Source organism: Globicephala melas, chromosome 4 (assembly GCF_963455315.2).
Source record: "Globicephala melas chromosome 4, mGloMel1.2, whole genome shotgun sequence".
Lineage (NCBI taxonomy): Eukaryota > Metazoa > Chordata > Mammalia > Artiodactyla > Delphinidae > Globicephala > Globicephala melas.
This window is the reverse complement of record NC_083317.1, coordinates 21,380,079-21,385,924: the sequence shown is the minus strand read 5'-3', so window position 1 is coordinate 21,385,924 and position 5,846 is coordinate 21,380,079. Positions and strand designations below refer to the sequence as shown.

General features: G+C 31.3%; 1 pseudogene; it reads left to right on the top strand.

Moving 5' to 3' along the window:
- The first annotated feature begins 2,803 nt into the window (after positions 1–2,803).
- Positions 2,804–3,168, top strand: LOC115864260 (small nuclear ribonucleoprotein G pseudogene; annotated as a pseudogene).
- The last annotated feature ends 2,678 nt before the right edge of the window (positions 3,169–5,846 follow it).

Below are 5,846 nucleotides of genomic sequence, written 5' to 3'. Positions count from 1 at the left end.
TAGGTCCTTTTGTGAGAAAGTGATGGATGGTCTTATTTCTTTCTGTTTCATTGTTCAGTATATCTCTTTGAGTAAACGCTGAAGACTATAATAAATTCTCATCACATTTCCAGAAACTCTCCTTTATACTGAAGGTTGTTTGCATATGAGCTTGCCAACACTTTCCAATAAAACTCTACTGTTAATGCCAATTAAAGTAAAATTTGCCAAACAGCTTGTCTAGAAGTCAGATTAATGTTAACTATGTCCAGAAATAGATGCTTACTTTGATGCTTAGTTTTTAAAAAGTTAAGTATTACTTTATTAGAAGGAATGCATTCATTGCTTTCATGCTTTATTTTCTCTAAGAGCTTTCAACATAGCAAAAAAAGTACTTTGTTTACTTTTAATGTTAAACGTTCTTTCAGTATCAACTGTGAAAAATGATAAAAGATATCTCATTCTGTTAAAAAACAGAAACAAAACTGTGTACCACTTTATCTCTGCCTCAATATAGATAGATGATAGATAGCTGATAGATAGAAATAGATATAGATTATATAGATATAAATAAAAAAGGATAGATACAGATAGATATAAAGGATTGAACAAATTGCAAGCTTTCCAAATTGTTACTCCAGAAATGCTTTTCCTGTTATAATTTTGTCTGTCAGCAAACCTCAAATCATAAGTCCTTATTACAATAGTAAGTTCTGAGATCACAGTAGGTTTTGAAACTTGACACTGCAAAACCATATAGTTCTGTGATATTGGACAAGTTGTAGAACTTCTGTAAACCTCACTTTCTTCATCTAAATAATAAAAATGTAATGGTTTAATGTGAGGAATAATTGAGATAAATTATTCAAAGCTATTGGAAGAACACTGATTACACAATTTATGTATGTAGGTTACGTTATTACCATTGTGATTATTTTTGTTGTTATTATTGAATATCTATTAGCCTTTCAACCAAAAATCTATATATTCCAAAGATGTGGCTAGTGATTCTCAGTTACTGTAAAACTATTTGTTTACAAATTGATAGATTATTAAAGTCCTATATTGTTCATGGGTTGCACATTCATGTTGCTCTGTGAAATTAAGGTTTAATGTCCATTTGAAGCTTCAATAGTTCAGGGTACGCCTTTATATATAGGCAGTGTAGGATAATATTGAAGACCAGAGATCTGGAGTTTTATAGAATGTAATGGGAGTTCTGACCCTGCTACTGCCTGGTCTTGAGACCTTTGACATGCATTTATCTTTTCTAAATCAAAACTTCCTCAGTATAGTGCAAATGTGTATTTGTGACATACAACTCCTCACAGAATCTATTAATTTCTAAATACATTTATAATTTTTAAACAAACCTAAAAATTCCTACTAATGAAACAACTTGAAAAATTGGAAATTATAAATGCTTAAAAATAAAGAACACTAATCCCTCACTAGAGATAACCCTAGCTAAAATTATAATTACTTTCTTTTCAGTCCTTCTGTGGATCCTGTGGTTCAGACTCAGAGGCACAGGGCACTTAGGAAAGTTAATGTTTGTATCACACTCTTTTAGAAATGTTATCAATGTTTCATGATAATTAGAACTAATTGTGACAACAATTATTTTTAAGGAAGAGCAAATACAAAAATGCATGTTTGATTTTAATTATACAATTCCTATGTTTGTCTTTCATTTGCCATTAAATATCATATCTAATCTTCTGAGGACTTAAAATTTGTTTATATGAAGAAATTTCATATTGGAATATCATGATAATAAGAAAAATTCTCCAGGTCTAACAAAACATATATTAGTGTCTAGTACAGGCACAAAATAAAAGTTCGATTCAATAAAAACTTAGAAAACGTTGAGAATTATTACCACTTTTTTTCATAAGAGCCCAATTTCAACATAAATGCACTTTCATATTTATTTCATTGATTTTTATGTAATGGATCAGAAGATTTAGGTAAGATTATTATGCTATAGTGTTAGATGTTTCAGTTTGTTTCCGTGTCATGAGTAATAAGCTGTGATAAGCACCTGGGTTTTTTCCATACTTATTGACGCAGAAGTTATTTTTACTCAAATGCTTAATAAATATGTTCTTTAAATTATGTCCTTGTCTTCCTCTTGCTCTCCCTCCCCAGCAGTCTCCAGGATGACTTTAGGGTCCAAGTGAGTCTGGAATGCTGAAAAAAATCTACTATTGTTACACACCCATTATCTGAAAGATGTAGCAGGTTAAGGTGAGTATAAATTCACTTATTCTCCATCTTTGGAATATTTTAATTTAAAAGGTTCTGAGTTTTCTACATTTTGGGATTTTTACTTAAATTATTCTGTCTTATTTAATTTTAATAACTCAAGACAGTAAAATAATTGTTGGTACTTATTTATAACAATTTTGTTGCAAATGGGACCACACTATTCATATTGGTAGATAGACTAGATAAACAAATAGGTAGATAAACATAGACATATACATATTTTAAAGAATTTCTGCAAATCCCTCACAGGTTAATTTCCCAAAACACTTTGTTTTAAATACTCCAATTTTTAGTGGAAAAATTATAAAAATATAAATTTTGTATATATATATGCTGAAATAAATTGTACAAATAGATAGATATAGATTTATATATCTGGTTTTGGTCAATATTTATGGGTGAAAAACATATATTTAACATACACTTTTGTTAAAATGATGTATAAGAAAAATATCTAGTTATTATATATATATATATATATATATATATGAGACCTCTTGAGAGTGAGGGACAACTCGAATTCCTTTTGGCGGCATCTTTGAGCTCATCAAGTAGACATCATGAGCAAAGCTCACCCTCCTGATTTGAATAAATTTATGGACAAGAAGTTATCATTAATATTAAATGGTGGCAGACATGTCCAAGGAATATTGAGGGGATTTGATCCCTTTTTGAATCTTGTGATAGATGAATGTGTGGAGATGGCAATTAGTGGGCAACAGAACAATATTGGAATTGTGGTAATACAAGGAAATAATATCATCATGTTAGAAACCTTGGAAGGAGTATGAACAATGGCTGTCTTCATCAGAGAAATCAACTGCTTCCACGTGACCCCTCTCCACATTTTACTACGATGAAAATTGGGTCGTGTACATTTTCTTACTGAACTTTTTTGTTACATAAACTTCTGTAATAGTCAAAAAAAAAAGAAGAATTTCTGTAGATACCTTGAAAATCAAGGACACATACAGTTCAAAGAACCTTGATTAAAAATAGAGGAAATAGTTTGCCAACTGAAAGAGGTATCACGGAAGTTCAAAAAGTTCAACTTTGAGGAAGTTTACCAAATGAGTTGCAAGGTGTTACATAGAGACATGTATTATTTTGCCAAGGTTGGATTGTGTTGTATTCAGAGTGGAAATACAGTTTCTTAACATAAACAGGTACAGCACAGGTGTTTAGGAAAAAAAAATACTCTTAATGACATAAAAAAATGGTAATTATATTTTAGCCATTAGGGGTTATTTTTTTTTTCTTGTTGCAAGGGCTCCAGAAGTTGGAATCTAGATTAATTCAAGTAATTTTCTTTGCTCTGGAAAACTGTTCATGTAGCTGGCATTTAGCTTTTTCTCACCAATTAAATATTATATGTCTCAAATACAGTTGATTGTGTATATTTGAATTTCAGTTAATTGGTCAATTCTTGCCAGAAGTTTTGCATCTTTTAGTTATTCAGAAGAATAAATTTTCCACAAAGCAGTGTCATAATATATTATATAACTCTTTTACAACTTAACACATTATTTTATATAATTTTTAAAATATTTAAAACAACTCGAATTCATGGGAATTCTTGTAAATGTTGTTTAAAACTTACTATGTTAAGTGAATATACTCATGTCGATTCTGAGCAAGTGGATATTATTTTTATTATGGTCTACAGAGTCCACCATCTCTCTTTACAAAATTTCTTAGAATATTCCCCTAGTTATTTATGAAAGGTACAGAAGTTTGTTTTTTAATGATTAAAAAACTTACTGAAAAGATGAAATATATTCATGTACATATTATATACAATAATATAACTCCTTGTCCTTCAACAATATATACGATAAACCCAAATACCTACCATTGGATTTACTACAGTGGTATGCTGGTGCTGGTTATTATTAGCCCTCAAGAGTTTATTATTCAATTTCAGCAAAATTTTACACGCAGGTTACTAGCTGGAAATAAATCATGGTGGGACTATAACACATACACACAGAAATATGCAAATCCTACAAATCAAGATTCTATTTTTCCCAGACTGCCAGTTTTTAAACATTTACCACCTCACCAATGGGTTGTCTTCTCAACTTCTAGTACTTTCTACTTCAGAAACTGTTCAAGAAGAGTCTCTCTCTTTAGTCCTGTTTTTTTTTTTTTATTATTATCCTTTCAAATGTCCTATTCAAATATTTCTCTTTGTGAGTCCCATTTTTATCATTTTATTAAAAATTTCATAGTTTGAACCATGTTATCATTTGCAGACTATTCTCAATTCCTGCTCATACATTTTCTCAAAGTTCCTTAGAAGTACACATTTTAGTCATTTATTTGTAAAATTATGAGTAATTTCAAACTAGTCTAAAAAAAAATTCAACACAACCGACATTGATTTATCTTAAAAATTGGTCCTCCATAAATTCCTGCCCTCTTTGTGCATGTACCACACCACCCATTGAGAGATGGAGTTGAATCCTCTATGTTACTGAAACAGTGCTGCTTTGATCAATAAAATATAGCAGCAGTGACCTGGGGCCTATCCTTCTAGAGGATTGGTGGTTACAGTGTCCTATTCATATTGCCCTGGGCTGCCATGTCTGAGGTCTGTGCTGTGGACAGAGGACCCAGGTGGGGGAGCATAGAAGCGCAAGCAATTTTTTTAAAAAAAGAAGTGATCTAGTTTTATTGAGCTTCCATATTATCTGTCCTGCACCCACCACCACTGGTTTATCCTAATAGTCTGCTAGAGGACGTGTCCCTGGGACAGGGTTGAATGAGTAAATGATGGTTGGGACTGAAAAAATATTTGCTGCTAAGAAAGCTGTATTTTAAGCTAAACTGATGTCAGTTTCTAAAATCCACATATAATTAAATACATCAGATAAATGTTCTGTTCCTGTGGCAGAGATTATCTTCTGTTCTTCGATAGGTATTGCAAAACATCATTTCTCTCCTCACTGACCCTAAATAGCACCTCTTCTCATCGACTCTTCTCCTCCCCACCTTTACCGTTAGCCTAATTCATGAAGGTAATATCACTCAGGTGCAACTTTTCTTGTTAATGATCATCCCCTTGCCTACGAAAATGTTGGTTGCATATATTCTCTTTTAAATAAGTCTAGCTCCCAGAATGATTGTTCAAGAAACTACTTCCTTTCTCCATTGTACTTTCCGTATTTCCCCTCCTCTGAATCAAGTATTTCTGTCCTTAACAAATGAGCAAACTTGTCACGAATCTAACTTATTCTCAGAATTTACATCTATTTAAAAAAAAATTCTTTATAGGCAATTATCTTTATTTTATTTTTAGTACCTATTATAGATGGTTATGTTATCTCTACTTGATTCAAATAACTCAAAATATTGACAATTGCATGCGACCTCTTTAACTAAAGAGGTTGTGTTGTCTAAAAATTTCTTTATCAAAATGATAAAGGAACATGATATAAAATACAATACAGAAAACTGAGAATTAAAAATAACAGAAAATGCCATCTTCTGTATGTAATTCCTTTACCCATTGATTGATCTGTTGAGCCCACTTTTTCACACTTCCAGTTTTTTTTTTTTTAGTACTTACCTCTATTTTCTCTATAGCATGCTTC